General features: G+C 37.2%; 1 pseudogene; it reads left to right on the forward strand.

Annotated features, from left to right (window-relative positions):
- Positions 1 to 623: 623 nt before the first annotated feature.
- On the forward strand, positions 624 to 1,660 carry LOC143686783 (SH3 domain-containing YSC84-like protein 1 pseudogene; annotated as a pseudogene).
- The last annotated feature ends 15,397 nt before the right edge of the window (positions 1,661 to 17,057 follow it).

A 17,057-nucleotide genomic window follows, 5' to 3' on the forward strand; every position in this document is an offset into this window, starting at 1 on the left:
GAAGTCAGAGGAAGGACAAATAGAGAGCAAAATAGGGTCACAGGCATGTTTTCAAGAGAGATGTGTGAGATGGATGGAAGTTTGAGAAACTAGCTAAGCATGGAAAATGAAGCCAGGCTCCTATGAAATCAACATTTCACTTCTGAAATTACATCTTTTTAAAAAAATTATGACTACTCTAAGTTTTCAGGGAATAAACAATAAAACGTATCACTTAATCCATTAGTCCCCAAAGCTAAATTTGTGTAAAACATTTTAGAATACTTTTCTTTTTGTGATAATTTCAAATATATTTATTAGTTTTAGGAGCCTAACAGGTATAAGGGGATGGGAGAAATTTAACTTAGTTTGCTATTATCATAGATGCTTGGTGCTACATAATTAAGTTTATTTGGAAAGACTGAATGACATTGTCAGGTGCCATTCCATAACTATGCTGGAATTAAAAGGGCACAGAAGTGGAGCACCTTCCAGTTCTGTCATATGCATCATCTGTCTTGATTTTTCCCAACTTAAAAAAGGGTGGAATTTTTAAAAGTCACAATGGGAGTGATCACATGGGGAGTCCTTGCCCAACTATTAGTCCCATAGCTCCTATATTTTTGTCCTGCAAATATCTGTACATGAATAACCCTATACCTTCCGATCTGAAATCAGAAACAAAAAAAGGTACTGCAGTATTAAGAGCATTCACAGAAATAACTTCCAAAAATGGGCCCCCGTAAGATCATTCCTGCCCATGTTATTGCTAAAGCCAAAGATCTTGACATTTTATCTGTGAGAAAACCTGGATTTCTGGCAACTGTTAGAGGAGGCAGTGGGATTGCATTAGCACGTCTTCCAGATGGAAAACAGTCTGCATCTTCAGCCATTGGGTAGCTGGGCTTGGTGGAGGATTTTAAATAGGAATCAAGATCCCAGATTTGGTAATAATTCTGAATTATGACAGAGTAGTATAAACCTTTGCAAAAGATGGTAACCTAACACTTGGAGGGACTCTTACTGTGACAGTTGGGTACTTGGGAAGGGGTTTGGAAAAAAGTGTAGTCTTGAGAAGCTCTGTAGCTGTCTTCACATGTTGTAAATCAAGAGGATTTACAATATGTGCTGGCATATCTTTAGAAGGCGCTCTAAGAAGAAAGAAACTAAAAGAAAATTTTATTGTCAATATATTTATGTTTATGACATTTTATTTACAGATATACCATGGCCAGCTCAAGCACAAGATCTTCATGAAATTCTTGATTCCTTTCCTGAGAAGTATGAATATGAAGAACAATGTATCAATGCAAGAAAAGTAACAAAGGAACAAATGAAGGTTTCAGCTAAAGTATTACCTCCAAAACTATCATTGAGGCCACAGCAGTCATCTGCACCAGTCCAGCTGAATGCTGGCTCTCAAAGTTAAAGATATGGATATAAACTCTACCCTGAACTTCCCAGCTATCATGAGATGGTTAGTAACTCACATCAACCTAAAGAAGTGACAGCACTGTATTCTTTTGAAGGAAAACAACCAGAGGATTTGAAATTTCAAGCTGAAGGCAGGATCACAGGTATATCAAAAATAGATTTCCATTTTGATTTGTGGGAAGGAAAGCTTTGAGGCCAAGCTGATATTTTTCCGGCCAACCATGTAATTCTCTTCTTTGAGAATTAAATATATATATATATATATATATTTGTACTTTTACACTGCCGGATTTACTAGTCAGTTAAGCAATGTTTAACATAAAATTTGAAAACATTTCGGTTTATTCTACAAACTTTTAATCTAGTATGTAAAAGATTTTGTTTTCCTATAGATAAATGATTAATTAACATTCTTTAAACACTCTGTACTAATATTATCACATATACTATTTAATAGTTGATATCCTCCAATTTATATGGTCACATTTTGTATGGTTACATTTTCAAACATTACTAAACATTTTATCTAGTTGTGTATGTGGTAAGTGTTTATTGTGATATGACAATCTTAGGGATTAGGGCCAATTCTTACATATCTATTTTCAAAGTGATTAGATAAGAAAAAAATCAGCTTAAATCAAGTATTAAATAATAATTATAATTTTAGATTCTGACTAGAATATGAATTCTTTAAAATTGTCTTTGTATTTTCAAAAATTGTTTGACTACATTTAAGTGGAAGCATATGGTTACAAAGAAGTTTAACCACAATACAAGAAGATTATATTTATTATATTTCCTTCTTCATGAAGTTATGTATGTCCATGGCCAATTTTTTTGTTCCTTTTTTTTAAATTAGAAAAGTTGTAGGTCTACAGAAGAGTCATGTAAAAAATACAGTATTCCCATATTCCTGCCTATTGTTGGGACCTTGCATTGGTGTGGTAACTTTGCAGCAACTGATGAAGAATTGAAATATTACTATTAAGTAATTTAAAAAAAACCCTGCATTTTTGCCTAACACTGCATGACTTTGCCAATAATGTAAACACTGCATGACTTTGCCAATAATGTAACACCTAAAATCTGTCATGATACAACCTTATATGGCAAAAATAAAAAAGATTGCTGAGACAATTTAGAGGTGAATTTGTTATTCTTCAAAATAATATTTTAAAAGGAGGACCAAACTCCCCAGCTCATTCATAGATATCTTGTGCCTCTGTTCTGTCTGTTCTGGATCTGGGTGCATAATCTGCCTTGCACAGGATAATGCTGTTAAATAAAATTAATTGGCTGCCTACATTGGCATCATTTCTTTTTGGAAAAGTAACAGAGACTTTGCAAAGGATCAAAAAATAAAATTAGGGGCTTTCTGAAAAAATGGAACACTTGCTGTAAAAGTTGCTGGCGAAGTTGCAGTTTAAGCAACAATGTTTAATAAAGTTTGTATATTTTTTAAATGAAAGTTAATAGTAATGCTTCACTAAGTAGTGCAATGAATTTTTGTTTTTGATCCCTGTGCCCAATTCTGGAGTTGAGAGTGTTGTGGCATAATAAATGTGTGATGTACACTTAAAAAAAAAGCAATTGGAAATAACCTGGTTTTAGTCCAATAGAAATGGCCTGTCAAAAATAGACAGATATACTGTAATAATTAATATATGATCACTGCCCACTTCACAAGACCTTCCTTAATAATAAGGAACCTAAATGTCAACCAATTATTGTAAATTCCCCATTGAAAATTCTCCACTTGCCTTTATAAGGCAAGGCAATTTGGTAACTAATTTGAAACTTTTACTTCAATTTTGAGGTCTCCCTGATCAAGTGTGAGCAGTTTATATTTCAATAAACCCATTGCATTTATTGTTGATTATTATTGAAGACCCAGTTTCTTTGACATCTTGTATTTTTTTCTGTCTACCGATCTATGCATTTAATTCATCTTGCACTAATGTAAAAACTGATTATTTATTTTAAATGAACAATTATGTATTCCTAGAATAGTGAAAAAATCCTGGATAGAGACAGGTGATGGTCTAAAAATCATTTCTTTTCAAAACCCACTTCAGTGTTCAACCTCTATGATTAAATTCTACCATTTTACATCTTACCCTTGAAAACTGAGATCAAAGATAGTAAAGTACATTAAATAATACTCTTCATTTTTTTCCCCTTTTGAGAAAAATGGTTAAAAGGAACAGATTGATAGAAACAAACCTTCAGAGTTGACATTACACTGTACAAGACAGAGTATACCCAGACTGATGGACAGACAGAGCAGAAGAGAGAATGACACATACATTAAAAAAAAAATCTACAAGTATCACTCTTCAGAGTTACTTTAACGCTAAACAGAAAGGATATGTTGCTTAGTTTCTCATATGCAAAGCAAAACTTCAACTTGTATTTTAAATGATGACTATTTGCATATAACAATTCCAGAGCAGGAATTAGCAATACAAATTCTTGTTTATAAGATTTAAAATTCCTAAGGAAACTTTGGAGAGATTAGTAAATTAATGTGAACATTAGGAATAAATTTTTAAATATATACCAAATTCATTTTCTTTTCCAAAGACCAGAGAAATGATCATCCACAGACTGTACCTTATCAAAATTGAATTACGGAATCTTTGTATCATAAATGTGCTTCAATTACCTGCCACCCTTCAGGACAGCTTGGAATTTACACTTTCTACAGAAAATACAGCTTATGTAGATTTTTTTTTAATTCAAGGGAAATTTTTTTTTTACTGTCTACTGTAACAGATTGAAATAATTCATACTAAGAAAAAACATAGAAGTATACTATTAACAGTTTTCTTATTTTTTGTTTACTTTGTTGAAATAATTCCAAAGGTACAGAAAAGTTGCAAAGATGGTACAGAAGATTCCCATATACTCTTCACCCAGTATCTGCAAATGTTAACAACTTTTATAACTGTGATGCATGCATCAAGAGTAAAAAAAATTAACATTGGTAAAATTCTGTTCATTAAAGTAGAGATTTTATATTTCACTGATTTTCCACTAATGTCATATTTCTCTGTTCCTGGATCCAAACCAGGATACCAAGTTGCATTTAGTCATTATATCTACAACAGTCTGTGGCAGTATCTCAATCTTTCCTTGTTTTTTTTTTTTTTAAATGGCCAGGACATAGAGACTTTTGAAGAGTACCCAACATGTATTTTGTAAACTGTCCCTCATTTGGGTTTTTCTGTTGTTTCTGCATATTTAGGTTGGGATTATGAACTGTGGGGAAAGCTATCACAGAGGTGAAGTGACTCTCTCATCACATCCTATTGGGGTAAGTGGTACCCACATGGCTTCTTCTTGTAGATGCTACCTTGCTCACTTGGTGACCTGCCAGTTCTCTCCATGGCAAAGTTATTGCTTTTCCCTTCCCATGCTCTGTTCTTCTGAAGCAATTTATTAAGCCCAGAACACATTTCAGTCTCAGCTCCTAGACAGGGACATCAAAGAATTTGTGGACATATGTTAAAATAAACACAGTAATTAATAAGTCTTTGGTGGTTATTCAAATATTCTGTTTTCCCTTAAAATCCTGCCCATTAATATGAACACTTATCCTTGTATCTTGCCTGCTCTGGTTATTATTGTGGTGTCTAATGGTGCTTTTCTACATTGCTTGTACCATGTTCTCTTGAAAAGCAACTCAAAAATGAGCATTCTGGTGTAGGATTAAAGTGGTTATACCCACTAGGCTGATACAGGATTAAATCAAATGTTTTTACTGGTGTTTTTTTGCATGGGCAGACACCAGGAATCGACCCCAGGTCTCTGGCATGGCAGGTGAGAACTCTGTCACTAAGCCACTGTCGCACCGCCCTGTGTTTTCTTTTTAATAGTAGCCGTTCTAACAAATACAAGCAGAAGCACGAGCACTGAGTAGTGCAAGGTTTTCTGAGGGACATGCTTCTCTGACATACTTATTTGCATCTACACATTTAGTCCCAGCAGGAGGTGTGCATCTGAGGCTCTCTCGGAGCAGAAATAAAGACATTCTTAGGTAAAAACAACCCTTCTCTAAACTTTCCAGCCTCAATCCAAATTCCAGCTGCTGCTTCACAGATTTCCAGATTGACATCTCAAATAAGAAAAAATGTCACACGTGAACAAAAGCTGGCCCAATCTTTTGTATAAATTGCTGTCCCTGTCTGTGGTTTTAAAAAACATAGTAAATCGACAGTGTATCCTGCTGTAAGGCTAACTTGACTGCAGCACAAGTTAACAGATCTGTCTGAAATTATTCATGCAGATCACCCAATGTTAGGCTTTGATTGACAGCCATTGACTAGAGACCCAGTAATTCTTTTACACTGAAACAAATTCTGTCACCCTGTTTTTCCTTGTCATCGAATGTAAAATTAAAACTGTAAGCAGGAAATGATAATCAACACCCTCCATCTCCATATCTCCGCAAATGGAGTGCACAGTTCACTATTCACTCACTAAGGCTCCACTGCCATAGACGGGCATTTCCTCAGACTAACTCATACTTAAAAAGGCTTTTGTAATGTCCCCTAATATTTCACATCCACAGAGAAGTGTTTTCTCCATTAATTCTATGAGTAACGGGCAAATGAATAAAATGATGACTTCTGCGTACAAACTGAAACATCCAATGGCCCATTTAGAACTGGTGCTACCTGACCATTGCACATTCTTCTAGGCACGGGGGGAAACTGACTCCCGGACAGCTCAACCGAACAGAGTTTTTGTATCTAGCATAAGTTTGTGCTTATAGCACTTGCTCTTAAAAGACTTTTTAACTCCACACTATTTTTCTTTCAGCAGCATGCTTTCTTCAGGGTACTTTTCAGGAAGCATACCTGTCCTTCCTTGAAATACTTTTTGAAGCTTTATAGGCTCTAAGCTAAACAGCACAGTGGTGCAGGAAAACAGTCCTATAATTGGGGGGCACATTGGTCCGTATTTTCTCAGAAAAATTAACTTCAGAGCATCTTCAGCAAACCCCATTAGGATGGTGTGACACCCTGCTCTGGTCTATAACTGAGCAGCTCAGTAGTTTTGCTTAGTCCACTGTCCTTAGAGAGTGTATGCCCTGATCCATGTTGATGTGTCGTCTCAAATGCAAAAACATGTCTTGGGAAAAGACTGTGAACGGAGCTGGAGGAGCTCAAGACAAAATCATCACGAGGGATAGAAAAACGAACCCCCGCTCTCACATATGGTAAGGCAGGAACGTGGCCCTCAAGTGTGAGATCAGCATTGATTATTTTAGTGTTAGTTATTTCAGTCTTTCCTCCTGGTTCCTTACCACAATAATGCCTTCTCTCCTCCATCTTGTGTGTATGCAGAAATCTATGGGAAGTCCTTTATCATAGCACTTTCATGTCTATTACTGTTACTTATTTGTTCCTTTCCCCCATTATATAGGAAATTTCATAAGAACACAAGCTATCTTGTATATTACTATATGTTCTTAACTGCCATGCATATAATAAGTTCTTAATTAAAATTTATGCATCAGCTTGAACTAAGTTGGGTTGCATACAACAGAAAAGCCCCTGAAACATTACTTAAATGATATTTTCATATATAAAAGAAATCCAATATTAGGCAGTCCAGGGATGATAAAATAGCATTTAAAAAATTTTGTGTTGCAGCTCTCCTTCTATCTTTCTGCTCCGTTATCCTAGTCAGTGACTTGGAATCTCAGGGTTACCTTGTGGTCCAAGATGGCTGGGCAGGCTCCAGCCAATTGTTTTTCTCATCTTTCTCTATATAATTGGTTTGATTTCTTTATCATTCTCTTTAACCTGTATTCTCAGACATATCCTTTTTAGGCAAGGGATCTAGATTGCTGGTACTAAGTTTAAAGCTTCCCAGGCACCCTTACGAGTCAAATCACAAATCAAACACAGAGCCACTAGAATGCAGTCCAAGCCTCTAACCCATGGTTTCTCATGGCTTTAACCACAAACTTTCTTGTACAAACAGAAATACTTTAGAAATATTTGGAAATGTGTTATATGCCTATAAGATAATAAGATAAATGTGATTTTTGTCAAACAGGCTACATAGGCAAATTTGTTATACCTCTTTACCTCAGGAGGTAACTTGACATTTGTATTGTAAACTCCTCTGTCCCTGCAAGGCTTACTGTTCATTGGTTTTCATTTGAATGTGTGGTACTGTTCTGTTTTATTGTATAAAATTACCTGGAGGCATAAATTGTTATTCTTTAAGAAAAACAAAAAAGAGTCATACAAACAAGGTATCAAGTTCTCTTCTAACATCTTTTGGACCATTGCAAATGCCCCCTGGAATTAATCATTATCTGAATTTTTCTCTTAACTGAAGTTTCTCAATAGTGAGACTGTATCCAAGAAATACACTAATTAACGTCACAGCAAGGGAATCTTCAATCCTAATGGCCCTTATTGGCATTCTGTTTGTCCTAAGCATTGTTATTCTACAACGACCTTATGTTCCATTGCTTCATTTCATGTCCACCAGTAGCGTGTTTGATTTTCCTTTAAAGAAACAGCAACACGTTTCACTAGAAGTCATTATTCGTCTTTCTGAAGCACGAAACTGCTTTCATCAAAGTTTAGCAGCTATAGATTTACTCACAGCGGTTTAATTTTTGCAATCAGTGGCCCAACTAAACTCTCACTGATTAAAATCATGATAGATCTATTAGGAAAGGAAGGTTGTTCTTGTCGAAGCGTGTGCGAGAACAAGACAGATTTGGAGCGTGTCCCATCAGAAGAGACCCCAGGGTACCAGAGAAGGTGACAGCAGCATGACCTGCCAGACTCTGCCCCCAGCTCCCACCGGCTCTGCAGGACGACCGCTCTCTTCCCAGCCTCCTGGTCCCCTGCCTCCACACTTGGGCAAGTCCAGCTGGAGAGGAGTTTGGGGAGGGGTGGAGCCCTCAAACTACAAGTAAGAGAATAACAGATTTTATTTAAAACTAAAGGGATTAAATTTAACAGCTAAAGTTCACATAGCATCTATGCATTTTTGTATTAGGAATTGTAAAGGGGGATTTGACACAGATAGGAAAGGGAGGCATTGGAAAACAAATTGTATTTATATGCTTGAATTAAAACTTTGCAATAAATTCATTGCATGGGTAAAAAAATTATTTTGCTTTAAGAAATTGTTTATAGTCATATTATATTAGAGGGAGAATATGCTCCAGAATAAAAATGACAGAGGCAAGACATCTCTGTGTAGTTGTTTGATTATATTTGCACAGCCTTTGTTCCAAATAGTAACTCTAAACATAGAACGATAAATGCAGGTTCTGTTGATAGAAAATCAACACAACTGCTTTTTTTTTTTTTAATTTTTTTATTAATCAAAAAAAAGAAAAGAAATTAACACAACATTTAGAAATCATTCCATTCTACAAATGCACTCAGTAATTCTTAGTATCATCACATAGATGTATGATCATCATTTCTTAGTACATTTGCATCGATTTAGGAAAAGAACTAGCAAAACAGCAGAAAAAGATATAGAATGTTAATATAGAGAAGAGAATTAAAATAATAATACTAATAATATATATATATATAAAAAGGAAAAAGAAAAAAACAAAAACAAAAGATACAAACACACAAACAAACAAACAAACAAACCGTATTTCAGGTGCAGCTTCATTCAGTGTTCCAACCTAGTTACATTACACTTAGGTATTATTGTGCTGTCCATTTTTGAGTTTTTGTATCTAGTCCTGTTGCACAGTCTGTATCCCTTCAGCTCCAATTACCCATTATCTTACCCTGTTTCTAACTCCTGCTGGTCTCTGTTACCAATGATATATTCCAAGCTGATTCTCAAATGTCGGTTCACATCAGTGGGACCTTACAGTATTTGTCCTTTAGTTTTGGGCTAGACTCACTCAGCATAATGTTCTCTAGGTCCATCCATGTTATTACATGCTTCATAAGTTTAGTCTGTCTTAAAGCTGCATAATATTCCATCGTAGGTATACGCCACAGTTTGTTTAGCCACTCGTCTGTTGATGAACATTTTGGCTGTTTCCATCTCTTTGCAATTGTAGATAATGCTGCTATAAACACTGGTGTGCAAATGTCTGTCTGTGTCTTTGCCCTTAAGTCCCTTGAGTAGATACCTAGCAGTGGTATTGCTGGGTCGTAATCCATTCTGCCATTCTATGTCTTTTGATTGGGAAATTCAGTCCATTAACTTTTAGTATTATTACTGTTTGGATAATATTTTCCTCTACCATTTTGGCTTTTGTATTATATATATCATATCTGATTTTCCTTCTTTCTACACTTCACTCCATACCTCTCTCTTCTGTCTTTTCGTATCTGACTCTAGTGCTCCCTTTAGTATTTCTTGCAGAGCTGGTCTCTTGGTCACAAATTCTCTCAGTGACTTTTTGTCTATAAATGTTTTAATTTCTCCTTCATTTTTGAAGGACAATTTTGCTGGATATAGGAGTCTTGGTTGGCAGTTTTTCTCTTTTAGTAATTTAAATATATCATCCCACCGTCTTCTAGCTTCCATGGTTTCTGCTGAGAAATCTACACATAGTCTTATTGGGTTTCCCTTGTATGTGACAGATTGTTTTTCTCTTGCTGCTTTCAAGATCCTCTCTTTCTCTTTGACCTCTGACATTCTAACTAGTAAGTGTCTTGGAGAACACCTATTTGGGTCTATTCTCTTTGGGGTGCGCTGCACTTCTTGGATCTGCAAATTTAGGTCTTTCATAAGAGTTGGGAAATTTTCAGTGATAATTTCTTCCATTAGTTTTTCTCCTCCTTTTCCCTTCTCTTCTCCTTCTGGGACACCCACAACACGTATATTTGTGCGCTTCATATTGTCATTCAGTTCCCTGATCCCCTGCTCAAGTTTTTCCATTCTTTTCCCTATAGTTTCTGTTTCTTTTTGGAATTCAGATGTTCCATCCTCCAGTTCACTAATTGTAGCTTCTGTCTCTTTAGATCTACCATTGTAGGTATCCATTGTTTTTTCCATTTTTTCTTCTTTGTCCTTCACTCCCATAAGTTCTGTGATTTGTTTTTTCAGATTTTCTATTTCTTCTTTTTGTTCAGCCCATGTCTTCTTCATGTCCTCCCTCAATTTATTGATTTGGTTTTTGAAGAGTTTTTCCATTTCTGTTCGTATATTCAGCATTAGTTGTCTCAGCTCCTGTATCTCATTTGAACTATTGGTTTGTTCCTTTGACTGGGCCATATCTTCAATTTCCGAGCGTCATCCATTATTTTCTGCTGGTGTCTGGGCATTTGATCAGATTTCCCTGGGTGTGGGACCCAGCTGGTTGAAAGCTTTTTCTGTGAAATCTCTGGGCTCTGTTTTTCTTTTCCTGCCCAGTAAGTGGCGCTCATGGCGCTCGTCTGTCTGCACAGCAGTCGCCCGGGAAACTGCGCGTGGAGGCGGGGTCGCTGGCCCCTGCGACTTGGGAGAGTGCCGGTCCTAATTGCCCAGCTGGCCCGAAACGCCAAGCGTAACGGGAGGGCCCCGCTATCCAATGTTCCCAGTCAGACCGGGGAGCCACGTGCGTGGAGGGGACCCCAGTCGCCAGCCGCCCCGGCGGGGAAAACGCGCGCCCCTCGGGTATCTCACCGCAGCAGATTCTCCCTGCCCGTTCAGCTGTTCCAGAATGGGGTACGCTGTCTTTTTGGTCTCTGTCGTGACTCCGGGAGCTGTTCTGTATTGTTTCTGTTTCTTTAGTTGCCTTTCTGGAGGAGGAACTAAGACCCGCACGTCTTACTAAGCCGCCATCTTCTCCGGAAGTACAACTGCTTTTTAAAAAAACAGAAATCAAACCTATTCGTAAACACCAAAGAGGGGCATATAACTTACACAAATTTCTGATTAATAGCTACTAATACAACACGGACCACAGTGATTACATAAAAATTTAGATTGTTGCTTCTGTTTGCATTTGGACATATAACCTAGTAGCTGCTGCATATATTTGTAACTGTTGCCTCTTATCTGCCTTAATATGCCCTAACATATCCAGACATCTCTCGTTCTTGCAAGCCTTGCTATTCTAACCCCCTGCCTAACAACTCCTGAGCATATATCGCACCACCTTTTCACCTCTTCTTCATTAGACCATGTACACTCCTCACTTCACCACCCATTATAATATTCAACACACCTCCTAACCAATCCACATCCTATACGACACCATACCAGCTGCCCATCAAAGTTTCTTCACCCCTAACTAACTCCCCCTCACCAACCCTATATATTCTTTGTGTTTCCTCCTGTCGGGGTCTTAGCCTGTAAGCCTTGCCAGCCAGCTAAGTCCCGCGAGCCCTATGCAATAAATTACTACTATTATTCTTTAGTCTCGGTTTATTGTGCTCGTGCGCCCTCCAAACCTTCGAGCCCCGTGGTCTCGGCTGACGCCGCTCTCCAGCCGAACCACATCCGAGGACGAGACCCCAGTGCGGTCGGGCTAGGCAAGCCCCAAGCCGCAGTAGCAAATTAAAATTCCCGATTGTTTCCTGAGTAAAGATTTCCAAAAGCTTTGTATTTGCATTAAACATCATGGCAAAATAAAATTCAGAGTTTAAATTGTATACAAATTTTCCTTATTGTGGAAAAGCGATGGAGGAAAAAAAATAGCTCGCCGCAGTAAGTGAAAGAATATTAGAACTTTATGTTTTTGGAACAACATTCACTTAAAACTTCAAGGTCTTTAGAATAAGAAAGCTGGCTTGTCCCAATTTCTCACTATATTTGCATCCCTTGGATAAACACTGTGAAGCAGCAAAATAGAAAATCAAGCATCTACATATGCTGTTAGACTTCTTGAGCATTAAGACTCAGAAGCAGGTTTAACTAAAAAGATATTCAAACCTGGAGAGACACCTACCCCTCTCTTACCTTGCTGTGACATTAATTAGTGTATATCATGGATACATTCTCACTGTTGAGAAACTTCAGCTAAGAGAAAAATCCCAGAAAAATGGGATCTATACAATAGCATAGATCAGAGCTTCATTAAAAAATTCTGGTTATCTAAAAGTGCTTCTACATTTTAAAAAATGCTGAGTTTACACTTAGATTAGAATATTAAAGAGGACACCACTTTATATGCTTCCTGAAGTAGGTATAGTCTTTCCTGGTTTTCTAAAACGCTATTTCTATAAAGGTTTCTAAATCTCTTCTTTGACACATTATTCCTGACTGCAAGTATTAGCGGCTTCCAGCCCTCAGGCATAAATAACACATTTCAAGATTTCTTATAATAGTTTCTCAGGGAAGACGTGATCATCCTCAGGAAACATAAGTAGTAGTTTAAAATATATTAGATTAAATAAGTTATATCTGTTCAAATAAAAAATGAAATAAACAAAGCAGATTAATCGAAGCTTGTTTTTATTTTTTAACAAAAAAGGATCCACTGAGGCAGAAAAATATTTGCAATGTTTATTAAATATAAAGGATAGATTGTAACCTCCTGGAGGAAACTATATTGAAAACTCTTGACTCTGAAATATTCTCAATATACCACACTCAACAGAAAAAAATCACACCTTGAAAGTCAGAAATTTTTGTCTGAACCAGAAAAAAATGTTTTCCCAGCAAGGGTTCAGAGGAAGATTCTAAAATAAGGAATAAGAATGACTTGAAAAATGAGGATTACCTCACTGACCTTTCCTCGTTCCTCGGGTGAAATAAACAGCTGAAGTATTTCTGCTGAAGTGTTTTAGGGGAAAAGTGAGCTTTCATGGACAATGTTGTCAAGTTAAGTCAAAATGGGATAATTAAGTTTTCTTGTTTCTACGCTGAAAGTTTGTTCAAGTTGCTTCAAGAATCAAAATACAAGCAAGCCAGGTCACCACAGAAAAAGATCATCAGCACTGTATATAACAAAAAGAAAACAAGTAAACACATAAACAAACATATTTGATAAAACATCATTTATGGAGTAAATATATAGAGAGGGCAGCCCTACCTTCCCACTTGGGAAAACCTGATGTTCTTGCAAGCATTGGGACTGCAAATTTGATAGGACAGGCCCTCAATCTTGGAGCTTGTCCTTATGAAACTTATTCCTGCAAAGGAGAAGATAAGCTTACTTATGATTTTACCTAAGAGGCACCCCCAGAGAACCTCTGTTTCGCTCAGATGTGACCTCTCTCTCTAAGCCAACTCCACGGGTGAACTCTCTGCCCTCCCCCTATATGGGATCTGACTCCCAGGGGTGTAAATCTCCCTGGCAAAAGAGACAAAACCAAACCAAAAAAATTTTTTAAATGCCCACCTTTCCCATTTTCTCTCAGCAAGTAACATAGATTCTTTAAGCTGAGGTTGCTCATTAAATAAGGAAAAAATATTTACCCCAAAGGGTTGCTGTAAGGATAAAACAAAAACACAAACATAAAATAACATGTATACAGTAGGCAATCTAGTAAATGTTAGCCATCTCCTTGCTTTTGAGGCTTCTGATCAAAGTTTATGATGAATAAGATGACTCTTTCAAGAATTTCTTCATCAATGTGACCTATTTCTGTGTCTAAATTTATGTAAAATTGTGCATGCTATGAATTGAATTTTGTCCCCCAAAGGTCCTTTGAATGTGACCCCATTTGGAAATACAGTCTTTGAAGATGTTGTTAGTTAAGATAACACTATACTAGGGTAGGTCCTAACTCAATATGACTGGCATTCTTAGCAAGCTGGTTTTTTTTTTTTTTTTTTTTTTTTTTTTTTTGCATGGGCAGGCACTGGGAATCGAACCCATGTCTCTGGCAGTGTAGGCGAGAACTCTGCCACTGAGCCAGCATCTCACTGCCCTGGCATCCTTATCAAAAAGGGAGAGTTGGACTCAGACAGGCTGTGTGTCAGGAGAAGGCCACGTGACACCATGGATGCACAGGTCGAAGCCCAGGGATTGTTGGCAATGCACAAGAAGCTAGGAAGGGGCAAGGAAGGATTCTTCCCTGCAGTTTTCAGGTTCTAGCCATCAGAACTGAGACACAATACGTTTATGTTGTTTTAGCCCTCCCAGTTTCTATTATTTTGTTGTGGTAGCCCTAGGAAATGAAGATAATGGATATCCTGAAGTTTTAAAAAATAAATACATTGAAAACTCTAAAATCAATGAGGTAAAAGTTCTAAGAATCTCTCAAGAAAATTTAGCTTTTGATGCTAACCATTTTTTCTTTTTATTGGCATATTATATATTCACATACATTTATGTTCATGTATAATCATCCAAAGTGTACTGTGGTTCACAGTATCATCAAATAGTTGCTTACTCATCACAATCCATTTTTGAATGTTTTCATTACTCCAAAAAAATGATTAAAAAATAAAAATAAGGATAAAAATAAAAGCAAAAAAGAACATCCCATCCCCATCCTCCCTATTATCTATTCAACTTTTGTCTTTTTTTTCTTACTCATCTTTTACACTGGATAAAGGGAGTGTCAGTCACAAGGTTTTCACAATCACATGGACACACCTTAAAAGTTCTATAGTTATTCAGTATCTTCAAGAATCAAGGCTATTGGATTACAGTTCAACAACTTCAGGTATTTCCTTCTAGCTACTCCAATACACCAAAAACTGAAAAGGGATATCTATATAATGCATAAGAATAACCTCCAGAATAACCTCTTGACTCTGTCTGAAATCTCTCAGCCACTGAAACTTTATTTTGTTTCAGTTTTCTTCCCCCTTTTGGTCAAGAAGTCTCTCAATCCATGATGCCAAGGCTAAACTTATCCCCAGGAGTCATGTCCCAGTTTTACACCCCTGGGAGTGAGAGCCCATGTAGGGGGTGGGCAGTGAGGTCACCTGTGGAGTTGGCTTAGAGAGAGAGGCCACATTTGAGCGAAACAGAGGTTCTCTGGGGGTGACTCTTAGGTATAATCATAAGTAAGCTTAGCTTCTCCTTTGCAGGAATAAGTTTCATAAGGACAAGCTCTAAGGTTGAGGGCCTGTCCTATCAAATTTACAGTCCCAATGCTTGCAAGAATATCAGGTCTTCACCAAGTGGGGAAGTTTAATATTTTCACCTCCCCCCCCCCCACTCCCTCAAGGGGACTTTTCAAATACCTTTTAATCTTCTGCCCAGATTACTCTGGATTGTATCAGGGCATCATACTACCCTGTACAAACCATCCAGATCTCACTCCCTATTCAAGGTTCCATGTGATTATGGTGTTTGAATACACTGACCATACAAGTTAAATTTGATAACATGCTACCAAAATATAAATTTTGCACCAAATAAACATTTTTTTCCTTTGGTCTTACACAGAAGTTGAAGTTTTAAAATTCAGTCATTATCATCCTTTACCCTTTAGTCTGATTTGCCTTTGTCCTACCCAGATCAGCTTCATTTATATCTCTAATTGAAGTCTGATTACTTTTTCAGTGTTTTTAATAGTTGCTGTATGGGGTAAGGCTGACTTTCAGAGCTGTAGAACTTTAGCTCTGAGTTTCAGGTGTTACACAGATACCCAAAGTTCCAGGGAACAGACAGGTTATACACAAACAGCCTAGCATCTCAGAATTTAGAAACAACAGTAACAATTCTGGAATAGATATGACTGCTATAAGAATTTACAACCTAGGAAACTTTACAACAGAATTTCACCTGATAACCTCTGCTCTTGAATTCAATTCTCACATTTTACACATCATAGTTAGTCCATATTAGTGAGGCCTTACAATATTTGTCTTTTGTTTCTGGCTTATTTTACTCAACTTACTGTCCTCAAGGTTCATTCATCTCCTTGCATGCCTCACAACTTCCGTCCTTCTTGCAGCCATTCAACAGTCCATTGTATACATACACCCAAGTTCCTCCTTCCATTCCTCAGTTGATATACCTTTAGGCCACCTCTACCCATCACAAACCACAGAACACTGCCACCATAAATACCAGTGTGCAAATGTCCATTCCTGTCGTGGCTCTCAGTTCCTCCAAGTATATACTTAACTATGGGGTTGCAGGATCATACAGCAACCCAACCCCTAGCCTCCTATGGAGCCACCATACTGCCCTCCAGAGGGGCTGCACCTCTCCACTTTCCTACCAACAGTGTATAGGTACATCTCTATCTCCACATTTTCACCAGCACTTGTATCTCACTGTTCGTTTTTAACAGTTTTATTCATGTGTCATACAATTCAAACTAAGTAAAGAAAACAATAGCTTCCAGTATAATCACATAGACATCCCTTCACCACCACGATCTATATGAGGACATTTCCATTTCTTCTTCCATTTCTTCTTATTGACATTTGGCTTTGGCATATTGCCTTTACTACATTCAATGGAAGTGTGTTATAATATTACTGTTAACTATAGGCCCTAGTTTGCATTGATTGTATTATTCCTCCCCAGCCAACCGTTTTATACCCTCCCATTTTCAACTCACGCAAAAAAAAAATCTTCTATTTATATATTTAATCACCAACAGCGTTCACTCTAGGCTTTGCTAAGTTATACTATCCCAGCCTTTATCTTCTATTTTTCCTTCTGGTGTTATACGTGCCCCCAGCCCTCCTCCCTCAACTATACTCAGATTGAGTTTCTTTCAATGAACTTACAATATTGTGCTACCACCAGATAGTATGGTGTGATCCTTTTCTGGATCTGTACAACT

Source organism: Tamandua tetradactyla, chromosome 6, assembly GCF_023851605.1.
Source record: "Tamandua tetradactyla isolate mTamTet1 chromosome 6, mTamTet1.pri, whole genome shotgun sequence".
NCBI lineage: Eukaryota > Metazoa > Chordata > Mammalia > Pilosa > Myrmecophagidae > Tamandua > Tamandua tetradactyla.